This window comes from Sturnus vulgaris, chromosome Z (assembly GCF_052056855.1).
Source record: "Sturnus vulgaris isolate bStuVul1 chromosome Z, bStuVul1.hap1, whole genome shotgun sequence".
Taxonomy (NCBI): Eukaryota; Metazoa; Chordata; class Aves; order Passeriformes; family Sturnidae; genus Sturnus; species Sturnus vulgaris.
In genome coordinates this window covers 73726194-73740017 of record NC_142283.1, presented here as the reverse complement: position 1 = coordinate 73740017, position 13824 = coordinate 73726194, and the positions used below count along the sequence as shown (strand labels likewise).

The following is a 13824-nucleotide window of genomic DNA, read 5'->3' as shown; positions in this document are numbered from 1 at the left end:
CAAGGAGTGGGTTTGGATCTTCTGTGGCTTCCTTGACGTCTGTATGGTGAGGTTTGTATCCCACTGTTCCCCAGCTGGATACCCAGATCAGGCAAAAGGAGAAAGGCCAGCAGGAAGAGCTCAGCAGCTCAGTGGCTGCCTTCATCTCATCACAAGGGCAAGCTGAGGCTGAGCTGGGGAGCCTTCTGCACTGGGATCAGCCAGATGAGCAGTGGTCTTACTGTGTTAATTAGACATCTGGAGAATCTGGCAGGAAGCCCACTTAATTATCCTTGGTGCTCAAGGATGCTCTCAGGAGTCCTTCCCTTTCTGCCTTCTCTCAGAGCTTCTTCCTTCCAGTGTGTCACCATTTGCACACCCTGGAGAGACCCTTACTCTTGGCCTAGGTGAGGAAACTACTCTTCTAAACTTTGAGGACCCAGGAGTGTCCATCAGTCATCAGACAAAATATGGGCAAAGGTAGTGGGGAGGGCAAGGTGGGGCAGAAAAATCAGGCTGTGGGGCATTGCCCTTCTTGTGGGCCTGTGCTGCATTGCCTGAAGCTGCATTTTGGAGTGTCCTGAAGGCAAGTTTCACATCTCTGGCTAACAGCATGTTTGCAGTGCTTTATGTCTGGTGTTTGGCACAGCATGTGAAATTTCTCTAGGGTTTGCCTTCCAGCACTTCCCAGACTCAGAACAAAGCTGAGATGCATTTCCAGCCCTGTGCCCCAGGCTGCTGTGAGGGAGATGAGGCACTGGCACAGGTTGCCCAGAGAAGCTGTGGGTGCCCCATCCCTGGAACTTTCAAGGTCCGGTTGGATGGAGCTCTGAGCAACCTGGTCTGGTGGAAGGTGTCCCTGTCCCTTGGCAGGGTGGCTGGAACAAGATGGTCTTTAAGGTCCTTCCAGTTCAGGCCATTCTGTGATTTTGTGATTAGCAGCTGTGCACAGGGCAGGGTGTTCGTATCCCTTGTTCTTCCCTTTAAACACAGTAACCTGCAATCCACTGGGCAAAGAGATCCTTGCTGCCTGCACTGACTGCTTGGAGGCTGCTTCTAGCCTGGAGCCCCTTAGCTCTGCCCCCAGCTCCCAGAGCCTGGCTTTGCTCTATTGTCCAAGGGGATGCTGACACCATCCCGTAATCCCCTGATGGAGCTATATAGCTGCAAACTCCTCTCTGAACATCTAGTGCCATTAGCAAAAATGGGGAAGGCCAGCTCCTCGATACTGCAGCTGAAACTCCAAGAGTAGGTACAGAGGCATGGAAAGCACTTGAGAAACACATCAGCTGCCTTGATCCTTCCTAAAGCTTAAATGGTACTGGTGGGCTATAGGAAACAGCTAGCAATTAGTACATGGGAGGCACAATGAGACAATTAGCCACCAGTTAATAGGATGAATGTGACGACCATTCCCTGCTTACTGATGTTTGGCTAATTTGACATCAGCAGCTTTGTTAAGCGATTATGAATTGCACAGGAGGTGCAATGAGCTGGATCTTGCTAGCAAGGGTGCAATGGCATGTGGATTGCACTGAGGACAGTAGCTGCTCTGGGGGTGACTGCCTCTGTCCCACATGGTTGTAATGTCTCCTGGATTCTCCTGCTCTCCAGCCAGAGCTGTCTGCTGGCCTTGTCCTCTGGGGAGGCAAGACACAGAGCCCAGCTTGGCAATGGCCCCTGCACCTTGGTGTCCTCTGGGACTATCATGCCCAACTTGACAAGACTGCTCTGCCATCCTCTGGTCTGACCATCAGCAGGGTTGGATGTTAGGGGACATGGGTCTCAGTATGGAAGGGATGAGGAGAACTGGCAGGATACTTACCAGATACAAGGAGGTGGCTTTTGCAGACAAAAAGTCAGCATAATGAGGAGTAAGAAAGAAAGTATTCCTGAGGATGATATTGAGGAGAAAGGGCAGATAGCACCAATGGGCACAAAGAAGGAAAGAGGGGAAGGAAAGCTTTTGTGATGGCCCAAGGGAAATCTGTGGGATGGGACTTGCCAGACAGGGAAGTTTGAGCTCCCTTGTGGTCCTGAGGGACTCTGACATGCCACTTCACTGCTGTCCTGGGCAGAGGGAATGGTGTGGAGACATCAAGAACACCCTTGAAAACCTGGGATGTTGTGGGGCTATGTCTGGGAGTTAGGGCCTCTACAGCAGGAGACATGAAGTCCTGCTCTGGACAGGTGTCCATCTCCACAGTGGTTGTCTTGCTACCCCCACATTTGGGCACAGAGAGGAACTGAGGATGGGAGGGAAGCAGGAATGGCCAGCTGGTACCTGCCCAGGCTTTGAGACAGGCAGGCACAGATGTGCCTGTGGAGGCAGTCCTGTGGCTGGGTCAGCACTGTGTGCTGGACTGAGCCAATTGTCCTGCTGGGAAATGGGGATAATTAGCTTGAGCCCAGTGTGATGCTGATGGTACTTTTGAAAAATGCTGCCTTAGATATTTCAAGGGCATGCAGCTAAGCAACCTGTTAAATGCTCTTACAAATCTAACAAGATAACCAGCCCCCTGAGAAGCTGAACAAACAGTTGCATTTCCACTCAGAGGAGGTGAGCAACCTTTGCAAACGTCAAGCCGTTCTCCAGGAGGCTTGGGGGCAGAGCAACAATAATCCCCAGAGGCCACAAAATGGGAATAGAAACCCTTGTAAAGTGGCTTGTCTTCAACGATTTGTCTCTTTGCTCCCTGACTTGAATGAGAAGCTGCAGAGACAGCACGAAAATGAAATATAACCAGGAGGAATACTCCATTTCATCTCTCCTGCATCTCTTACTGCTCCCTCCGGTCCCTGCCGCTCATCTGCTGAAGTCCAAGGCAAAGTGTTATTGAGCTGCTGGATCTGATTGAATTTTTTTCACATCCCTGAAGGGCTGCAGTGACTGGAGCACTGCTTTGAGCAGAGAGGACATGGTTAGCCAGTTGGCAGGACCAGTTCTCCTGAGACCCAAGCAATGTCTGGCCCAGACTGCTGAATGAATGGGTAGCAAGGCCAGCTCTCTGTTGCCATGTGGAGACTGCAGCAGATATTTGAAGCAAGGAGAGAGGCTGAAAGTAAACCTGCCTTGGTAACACACTCAGATAATAGTCATATCCTGACGTATATCTGTGGAGAGGAGCTCTCTGCTGCCCCGTTGCTGTGATTGCTCCTAATGGGGTTTGGTGGGCTCTAGGTAACACCCTTGGGATCAAACTGTGTCGGGAGATGGACCTTTCTGTCCCTGGATTGAATGTTTATCTTGGGACACCCTGGAATTTGACTTGGCTTTGAGCTGCTCACCTGCTGGTGAGCCCTGGAGGGCTGCCAATATTTTGGAGAGGAAGAGAGAAGCAACTCATGACTTCAGAGAGGGCTCTGAGCTGCTCAACTCCCGAAGCAAATCAGAGAGTGAGCATGGACCCAGAAGCATCTGACTCATCCTTTCTCTGCAGGCTACAGTGTGGGGATGTGGTAGACAGCCCCTGCCACCACACAGGGATGAAAAGAGGAAGACAAAATTCCAGAGCCTTTGGGGACACTGCTCTCCTGAAAGCTCTAGGCTGTAAGTGGCCACCATGGTGACTTGGGAAGCTCGTATGGAAATGCAAGGCTGTGCTGGGGTCGAGAAGGTGAGGGTGAAGATGCTGCTGCACTGCACTGTCCGTTGTTATGGAAAGATCGACAGAGGAATCATCCTACTTTTCAGGGTGTGCCCTGCCACCTCTTCAAAGCTGCTCAGCCAGACCAGGGGGCTCTGTGTGGTGCAGCTCAGGAAGTGAGAATGCAAGGTGTTCCCTGGCTGAGCTGCAGGCAGGAAGCACAAGGACTCCTGGACCTTTGGGATGGGGGAAGAAGTGTTGTGAGCTCTTACAGCTATTTGCAAAGAACAAGTCCGTCTATAGTTTTCAGGATATCTGTGATGTTCAAAAGACAGCTGAGCTGTGGTCTTCAGTCCCATCCATCTCTGGGGGACCCCAGCTGTGTCTCTAGCTTTGGGGTGGAGGGTGCTGCTTGCCTCTGCACAGCTGGGACTCCCAAATGGGGTGTGCATCTACTCCCAAGCCAGCACTGCTCAAGCCTGGAGAGGAGATGGCTCCTGCTGGCTTCAGTGACATCAGGCTGAGCAGCGAGCAGAGCTGGCTGGGGACAACATGTATTTGTTGTCCAGCTGGCCCCACCAAAGGCAAGAGCAGAGACCTGGCTGTGGTACCTACTTTCCACCTCCCTAGTGCAGGGGGAAAGGAAATCCAGCCCAGCAAGGATAATGGTTGAATTGGAATGAGGTGAGATGGGTGAGGAGGCTGGTGGTGGGGCTGGGCTGAGCACACAGGAGCTGGACCATGATGAAACCCTCAAAGGGCAGTGGAGTCTCATAGATCGTCCTCCCCGTTCCTTGGGAGTGGAAAGAGACCTCGGCTGCACATTTCTGTGGTTTCTTTGCTCATTATAGGAAAAATGAAGGGTGAAGACAGGTCCATGAATCATTACTGTTTGGTTTGGCTGCATCACCGCTCTGTGTGTAGGAATGGCTGATTCTTTTTCTTCTTGTGAGTTGTTCTCTCTTCCTCCACTCCTTCGGGTTTTGGAGTTGTTTTCTGGTTTTTATCCCTTCAATTGTCCTGAATTATTGCAAGATGGTGAAACAGAAGATCTCTTCCTTTTCTTGCATTGGCTTCTCTTGCAGCAGATGTCAAATAAAGAGTCCAGGTTTTGAATAACTCATCCCAAAAGGGGATCTTTCACCCGTCCCATGATGAGACATTGCAGGAAGCCACTGGCGTGGCCTTCAGGCTCATGAGAGCACTTTCCAGGGAAAAAGAAAAAAAAAAAAGAAGTAAAAATGAACAAGATTCCTCTCTCCATTTCTTAATTATGTACTTTTTTTCGGGTTCTTGCTGGAACATCTGTTCTGAATTTGTGCACAATGTTAGTATCTCTAGAATTGTTCATTCCTTCACTGCTGGGACGCTGGGGTTGCAGGGTGAGAGGGTTCACACACCACCACACCCTTGTACCTTAGCAGGGTGGGCATGACAGAGGACACAGCAGCAGAATGGTTGCTTCCATCTCACGCCCCACAGGAGAACTGGGCTGCTCCCTTCCCCTCCCTCTGCTACACATCAAGGGTGACCATGCCATGTGCTTTTGGCATGCACCAGCTCAGTGTCCAGTTTTTATCTTGTGCCTCGGTGCCTGGTGAAGGTGTTTACAGACCCACCTCCCTTCTGCTGTTCCAGGCTGAGACTGAGAGGGGAGGCAGCACTCCTGTGTTTGCAGTGATGAGGGTCCTGGAAAGACAGGGTGCAATTTTCTCATTTGAATCTGTGCTGGGTTGTAATTTTTCCTAATTCGTCACCTGTCATGACACAGGAGCGAGGAATGAGAGCTCCCTCTTACATATCACTGCTTGATTACATGGTGTCAGAAGAGGCTTTCACAAATTATTCCACATAGGTGGAACAGTCTGGAAGGGGACTCTGGTAGAGAGCTACACACAGGGGCTGCAGTCTTTGCAGCTCATCTGGCAGCCAGTTACATTGAGGACACCAAGGGGTGGACATCCTGATCTTGCAGGAAGGTGGACACCCTCAGGGGTAAAAAATCAATTTTAGGTTGAACTAGAAGGGAGAAAGCAAATCTTCCCCTAAAAGCTGAGTGTGGCTGTTATCCTGATGACATTGTCCCTTGGCAGAGCCTGCTTCTGCCCTGTCCTCCCAGGCTGGGTAGGGATGGTTATGGAGCACACTGGCATCCTAGTGGAGATCAGGCTGGATGCTGTTCACCACCCACAGCTCTGCAGTGGGGTTCTCCTGGGTTTTGCAGCAGGAGGGCTAATCAGGGAGCAAACTGCCAGTGATATAATCAAATCAGGGAGAGGCTGCTGTGACAATTGGAGGTGACATTGCAAAGTGTGTTTGTGTGGGGGGGTGTTTGCAAAACGAGGCATGTGATCACTGAAGGAAGGCAAGCAGGTGGCCAAAGAGTAACAGTGAGTCTGGCTAATAGAGCCCACCTCAAATATGTGATGTGGACAGGGATTGAGACATTTCTTCCAATTTTTTCTACCTTAGTTTTCCTGGGTTCTTTAGGGAAAGTATGTTTGTGTTCCTTTGTGTCCTACAGAGACAGGAGGGGGCACAGATCTGTTGAATGACCATGTGGCTACTGGCTGTAGGAAGCACTGGGACAACATTATAAACCAAGAAAGGATTGTGAGGTACTGCCCTCCTGCCAAACACAATTCTACTCCACTGCCTACTTCATCACCAGTGTTCTGGTGGCTGCATGGCGAGCCAAGAAGTGGCACTGATCTGGCTAAAAAATGTATTTTGGGTGGTGTGGGGCATGCCAGATTCATTTCAGATGGATCACCTGCATGAACGGGGTCACTGGTATGACTAGTGGAGCTCATGCAGGGGGAAATGAAGATGCAGGAAAGGACGGGGTGGGAATATCTTCAAAACTCTGCTGGGCAGCAAAGCCAAATCTGAAACTTTCTGGTGCCCTTAACCAGGCCAGGAGCTCCCTCAGAGTCTCGGCTCCCTAAGACTGACCAGCAGCACTGGTATTAGAGAGCCTGAACTGCTCAACCCTTGCTATTACACTGTTCCCAGTGGCTCAACATCCGTGGCCATGTGGACTTGAATTCCCCCCTCCAGATCTTGGGCTTTCCTGACTGAGCTTGAAGCAGAGGCTGGCTGTGGGACTGTGGTGTGGGCTGCTTATGAGGGCCTGCAGTGAGCTGAAGCATGTTCAGAAAAGGTCTCTGTCCCATGTACTGGCTTTGTCCATGCCAGGCTGTGCCCAGGGCAGCTGCTGGACAGATCCTGACATGGGGAATCCCAGGAGAAAGAGGTGGTCAAGACTGTGGTGAGTGACAACCTCCAGTGTCTATCCAGTGGCTTGCACTGAGGTGGTGACTTCAGCCTGGTTTTGAGGACCAGGTGCCCAACCCTGTCCCCAAAGGGTGTGCAGCCCTTTTCTTTTTGCCCCTATGAAGTTTGTGTGCTGGTTTGCCTTCACTGACTCTGACCTAGAGACCTGAGGTTGCCAAAAATGCAGCTGACCTGGTCTCATAAAATCATAGAAACATAGAATGGTTTTGGTTGGAAAGGGACTTCTTGGCTGAAGATCATCTTGTTCCAACCCCCCCTGCCATAGGCAGGAACACTTTACACTAGACCAGGTTGCTCAGAGCAGTATCCAACCTAGCCTCAAACGTTTCTGGGGATGGGACATCCAGAACTTCCCTGGGCTAGTTTCCAGTGCCTCATCAACCTCATAGTGAGGATTTTTTCCTAATATCTGTTCTAAATCTACTCCCAACATCTCCTTGTACCATAACAGCTCTGGCTGGAGTGCTGCTGAAGTGCTGCTGGCCATCTCAGGAGTCTCAGCAGCCCATGCCATTCCAGGTCAGGGGAATTGCAGGGCTGTGCTTGACCTGCTTGAAGATGCTAAGGAGATGTTTGAGCTGGCCTTCAGAAAGGGATATTTAATGATCCCTGATCCATGCTGGCCATGGAGGCCACCTTCCATGTTCTCAAGGGCCAGGGAGAATCCGACGATGGATGTTGTAGGAGAGCATGCACAGATAGCACAACAGATCAGGAATAAATCAGCAATGGGCAGTGTCTTACTCAGCTCCCTCTAGTCCAACTCTCCTGCAGCACAAATGTTTTTCCTGTTTGCAGCCCTGGATCCACTGTTTAATCTAGTTTCAAATGCCTCAGGCTTTCCTTGGGATAAGCTTCTCTACAGCCTCATAAATCTTCCTGTCAGGAAGTTTCTTTCTTGCTACAGACCTGAGAATTCCCCTTTCTTAATTTCATGCTGCTTATCCTCTCGTTCCCATGCCGAGCCCTCGCCGGGATAGGCACTGAAGCAGGACAGGAGCAGCAGTCTCAGCAGCACATCTTTCAGTCTGCTCTCGAGGGTTATTTCTCACTTGGGACTCGTCCTACCTGCTCCCAGAATATGCTGTGAGACCCTTGGGCTGTGCTGGTAGTGCTGGGAGAAGCACAGGAAAAACCTCATGAGGAGGCAGGTGAGTTGGAGAGGCTCTCTGGAGCCTCTGGTCCTATGATCAGCTCTCCTTAGCTTGCCTGACCTCTTCCTAAAATCCCCCTCACTCCTCACCTCTGACAGTCAGGAATGACCAGTTGCTCTCTTTTTTTTCTGCTGTCTAGCTTAAACATTCTTTGCTGCAGCTTCAGTACCTCCCTGGTATTTCTTTGCCCAGCACAGCCATGCAGTAGAGCTCATTGTTGTGACTTTTGTTGCAGCTTTTCCTCTACTGGAAGCCTGTTCTTTTCCTACTTACACCACTGCTTGAGGCAAGAAACACTGGTTCTGAAAGTTCTTTGGGCTCTCCTGGGAAAGGGTTTCAGGCTGCTGCCTTTGCTGCCCATGTGGTGAAAACAGATGAGCCCAGAGAAGCACCTTGCAGGTTAATCTTGAGCCTCTAAATGTGGTCAGGCTGGGTTGCAGATGCTGATGCCAGAGTGTATTTATTCATTTCACAGTTTTGCTTATTTATCAGATCCTGTGATCATTAAATTGTGCATTACCATTTGGCATGTGGCAGGTTTTAATTCCTATGGCTGGTTTATGCCCTCTGCAGGTATTAGCCTAAATGCATTTCCTGACAAGTGATGGATGCTCCGAAAAGCTGTGGCAACATATTTATTGATCAGAGCTCTCCATAACCCCAGCTCACTAATGCAAGCTCTCGCAGCGCTAGGAACTATTGTCTCCTCAGACTGTTTCATTAACTCAGATGTGAGGGTTTGGTCTTTCCTTTCACGCAGGATGGAGTAAATCTTGCGCAGTGTCAACTCTGACAGCAGCTCCGGCTCACTAAGTAGGGTAGACGTGGCCTGTGCTCAGCAAGGGGACCTCTGAGGGATATTTAGGGATAGAGAAGCCCTTCAATGACTTTCCAGAGGATGTAGAGGCAAACATGAACCTCCTAGGTGTATTTGGGGTTGGAAGGTACCTCTGCAACTGCCTTTCTTGATATGTCTCACCTACCTGTGTACAGGGTTGTACAGCAGAGGTGGGAGCACAGCAGCTGGGTGCTGCTGCAGGCTTTCCCTAGGACAGATGGAGCTGGCTATGGAAGTGCCACCTCGAGGCTCCCTGCAGGGTCTGCAGTGCAGAGCTGCCTAGGTGCTTCAGGGAATGGGATGTGTCTGCTGCCAGCAGGGCTCTGCTTGGAAAAAAAGAATAGGAAAAGTTCTGCTTAGAAAGGTCTGTCTTGTCAAGGGAAAAGCTTCTGCTAACCTTGAAGAGGTGGAGGGTCAGAGAGGCATCTTGAGTTACCTCCTGTTCCACGGGGGTGTGTGTGGACTCTGACACACTCAGGAACAAAAGGGACTACCACAGATGAGGAGCAGATAATGGTGTGGCCATGCTGGTCAAAAATTGGTCAGGAAACAAATTCAGCCCAAAGATGAGTTATGGAGGCTTGAAGGAGTGACAGGCTACTGTGTAGTGGAAACAGGGCTGCCATGTGATTCTTGCCTGCCCATGCATGAAATCCTTTCCCTCTCTGCAGCTGCAAAGCAAAGCTCCTGCCTGCTTTTCCCAAACCCACCCTGAGTGAGTCTAACTTCTTCAGAAACAAAAACCAGAAGCCTTGAGAATTTCCCCATTCTTCTGGGAAAGAGCAAGGTAGACAAATGCAGGACATCCTGTCTTATTCAGAGAGAGCTGGGGCTTCATGAAGTGGAATGAACTTGCAAGATCGTGCCCAGAGCTCTGCATGGTCATGCCCCATCCTTTAAGAGCAGCAAGGTGAGGTGGCATCAACTGGGAGCTTATTGGAGCCTCATGCCTTGCAGGGTGGAGTGGGGAGTTCACGCTGTGACAGTGGCTTTGCAGAGCCACACCTGGGACGTGGGCACTGGTGGGGTGGAGAAATCACAATGAAGCTGCCAAACCCATGGCTGGTGGGGAAAAGGTGAGAGGTCACAAGGAATTGGTGGGTGGTTGATGTGGGATCCTGTTGACTCCTCAGTTATGGGAAACTCTACCTTATCCAAACCTGCTGGTGGGTTGTCTGCTGGAGAAACTGCTCTCTGCTCATGCTGAAGGGGAGTGACATCCCACATGTTGTAAATATTTCTATAAAACAGCTCCTCACCCATTCTCCTGCAGTTTGCATGGCCTGAACACCTGTATTAAGAATAGATGAAGCTGTGAGGAATGAGAACTCTGGTCTCGGTGTGACACAGAGCTCCCCACATGGATGTGATCCCTGTGGCCAGCACTGGCCTCAGCTCTGCCAGTCCTCACCAACTGGGCATGGGTTCTTTGTGTGCCCAATGGACACTGGCTTATCTCCTCTGACCTCTCGTGTACAAAGGCCCTGGTCTGGGGCTGGAAACTGGAAATGGAGCCCCTGGAGGTCCTGAGGTCACAAAAAAGACAAGCTGTGTACCCACACTCCACTCATGCCAACACTCACAGCTGCCTGGCATGAGCAGCTTTGGGTATGAATTGACCACCAAGGGGGAAAATCCACCAGCTAGCAAACTCAGTGCTGAAACTAAAAGAGGTTCCCCACAGTCCTGTGCAATCCTCCCAAAATGCCAGCAGCATCAGGGGATGCTTATCCAGGTTCCCACCAACTGGAGGGAAATACTTGGTTTGGTTTGCCTGCATAAGCACCCCTTTCTTCTCAGCTGAAGGTCCTTGGGTCTGTTAGTAGAGGACCATTAGGTCTGAAAGTTGTTCTCAGTTGTCCTCACAGCTTGATCACAAATGATAATGAGTGGTGTCTTCAGGGAGCTGCAGCAGGGTATGAGCTGGAGCCAGGAACCCCTTGTTGAAAGCACCTGGTACAAAATGGGGAGAGCAGGGTTGACCCTCCTGTCATTGCATAGGCAGCCAAATGCCCCGGGAAAAAGAGTAGGACAAAGATATTTTCACCTGGGGCAACACAGACAAAAGGGCTCTTTCCACCTTCAACTTCCCATGCCGGAGACTGGTGAAGAGAAATAGTTGTTTTATAGAAAGAAACTGGGTCTTACATTAATAGAGGGAGATTACAGCTTTATGTGAGAAGAAGAAAGAAGCTAAACGAGGTGCTGATGCAGTGAGGATCTTTATTGTTAAGCACTCTTAATAATGCATAGAGTTGTACTCATCTTTCAGTAACTTTATTCCACTATTGTAAATCTCATTTTAGTGATCTCATCGTTTCAGCCTTAATTCTAGCTGGCATGGTGGAGCCATCTGCCAGCCAGGAGAAATTCTTACCTTCCCTTCCTTGTACCAAACACTGGGAAATGCCCTGTTCCCACAAATACAGCTCCCACATACCTGGGGAACAGCACAGGAACCATCTGGAGCAGATGAATCTCCCAGACACTGCAGTGAGGAGAAGTCTCTGGCATCCAGTGGGAAACCAGAAACTGGGCAGGAAGAAGTCCTGGGGGGAATAGAAATACAACTTAAGAGTAAAACCTGACAGTGCTAAGTCAGAGTGTGCAGTTAGAAATACCACCCCTTTCACACAGACTCTCCAAACAGCTGCAAAAGCTCTCTCATCAGAGGAAAAACCCCAACCAAATAAATTACATATATTTTGGTTTATAAATCACCAGAATGAGACAGAAGCCAGCAGGTTTTCTCCTGCATCCTGCTAACGCCTGTGTCCCTTTGCTGGTCCAGTGAGGCTGGAGACAAACTTTGGGAGCTGCTCTTGGGGACCGGGCGGCAGTACCCGAGCTGAGCTTTAATTAACAGAAAGTGGCCACCATTCTGCTCAGCACAGCAATCTTAGACTTCAATTGCTGATTGAGGCAAGAGCCATTTCTCACCAGGTAGAGGAAATAAGGCTTGCATTGGAACATAAAAGATTGTTTTAATTAAACCTGGTATTTCTAAGCCTGTTGCTGGCTGCAGCTGAACGGGGGAGGCAGCTGGAGTCGGTCAGAAAATTCCCAGAAAAAAGGCACTTTTTTTCTTTTTTCCCACTTTGTCGGCTGGAAATGGTGCATGATAGAAAAATAAAAGGCTTTTGTTTTTTCAGAGTTGTATTTGCCTCTTGGTCATACAGGCTGGAGGCATCACAGAATTGCCTGTGGTGTGACAAAGGAGGAAAGGACCTCTTCTGCATCCAGCTCTGGGGGCTGCATTAACCCTAGGACTGACTGCAGCCCAGGACAGCCTGATGAGATCAAACCTCAGCCCCAGCCATCACTGTCTCTTTCTCTGCACCATGGTCCTCCTCTTCTTTCCCCAGCTCACTTTTATCTCCACAATGTCCTTTGCAGGAAGGTCAGTATTCAGATAAATTTCTGCCTCAGCACTGTAAAAATCTTGGGGTGGCCTACACTTAAGTGTGAGGGTTTTTTTGTTCCCAAGTTTGTTTTTTTCCCCAACTGTGTGTCAAGCCTGTGTCTCTCCCCACCAGCAGCCAGGTCAAGTTTTGGGTGGTTTAGTCCTGCAAAACAAGAGCTAAACCAAGAAGACAACAAGCCCCGAGCTCACCAAACACTCTGTGCAGGCTGTAGAGAGCACCCCAGCCTCAGCTCATCTGTCTGCTGCATTTTCTAAATCTGTGAGGATTTTAAAATCCTCAGATGGAGCAGCAAATCCCTCCAGCTGTTCCCACTGTGCTCACCCAGCCCAGGAGCAGCTTATGCTGGTCACTGAGCGTCTTCCTCTGAGCTGCAGCAGCCTGCTCCCTGGGCAGAGGCAGCCATCCAGGCAAAAGCACATTTTTAAGTGCATGTCACCTCTGGGGCTTTCCTGCTGAAGAAGGTAAAATTCAGAGCTCCCAAAAAGCACGACTGCCCTGGAAATCAAACTGGATTTAAGCTTAGGCTTCACAGGCAAGGGACAAGCAGAGTCAGTGTGACAGCACAAACAACCCAGATAGGACACATGAGGTGGACTATGCTTTTCTATAGCCACAGGGCACCTCCCACCCATATATCTCTACAGGATGAGGAATATCTGCAGGTGGTTTAGAATCATAGAATATGCAGAGTTGGAAGGGATCCAAAAGGAATTACTGAAGTGCAGCTCCTGGTCCTGCACAGGACAACCCCAAGAACCCCACCATGTACCTGAGTGTGTTGTCCGGGCACTTCCCGAGCTCTGTCAGACTTGGTGCTGTGACCCCTTCTGTGGGGAGCCTTTTCCAGGGCCCAGCCACCCTCTGGGTCTGCTAGGATGTTGCTCTGCCCCATATATGGCCCTTTTCTCACATTTGTTTTGTCTTTTTTTTTTCAGACCAACCAAGAAGGTCATTCTTCAGGGGTCCCAAGCTGGTTGTGACATGGTTTGGGTGAAGTGACCAGGGCACTGCATCTGCAACAAGGGGCTGCTTCTGAGCCCTTAGGAGGTGCTCAGGGCCCTCCAGCATCTCCCAGGCCACCAGTGCAAGCCAGGGGAAAGGCTAAGCCACAGTGGTGGGAGTGTGGAATGTTAGCAGCACCATCAGACCATAGCATCCAAAATGGAAACTTCCCAGCTTGCTCTGTGCAACTAGTTGATATTAAATCCTCAATTTCTTGCCTAAAATAAACACAATTGAGTAAACACATAAAAATATGTCTGTATTCACAGACAGAAATACACATACACGCCACATATCTGGAGTTTCAAATGTTTCATTTGCCCAGAATGCTGCTTCAGCAAAACCAAAACTATTTGCAGAACAAAGTCAGTCGCAGAAAACCCAACTTTCCCAGCTCAGAAATTTCTGGGGGCAAAAGCAACAATGGCTATTAAAAAGAAACTGCCTGCCAATGTATTTCCAAACCAGAGAGCTGCAGATGAATCCAAATGGTCCCATTTCAACACTGGAATAAATTTAGACAAACAAACAAGTAAATTGAG

At 49.8% G+C, this 13824-nt stretch overlaps 1 protein-coding gene across 1 annotated transcript in view; it reads left to right on the top strand.

The window, feature by feature from the left end:
- GALT (galactose-1-phosphate uridylyltransferase) overlaps positions 1–13562 on the top strand; it is a 38856-nt gene extending 25294 nt beyond the window's left edge. The window contains exon 12 of the mRNA XM_088157357.1: positions 13216–13562. The gene's annotated coding sequence lies outside the window, so the exon portion shown is untranslated. The remainder of the gene's footprint in view (positions 1–13215) is intronic.
- Positions 13563–13824: the final 262 nt, after the last annotated feature.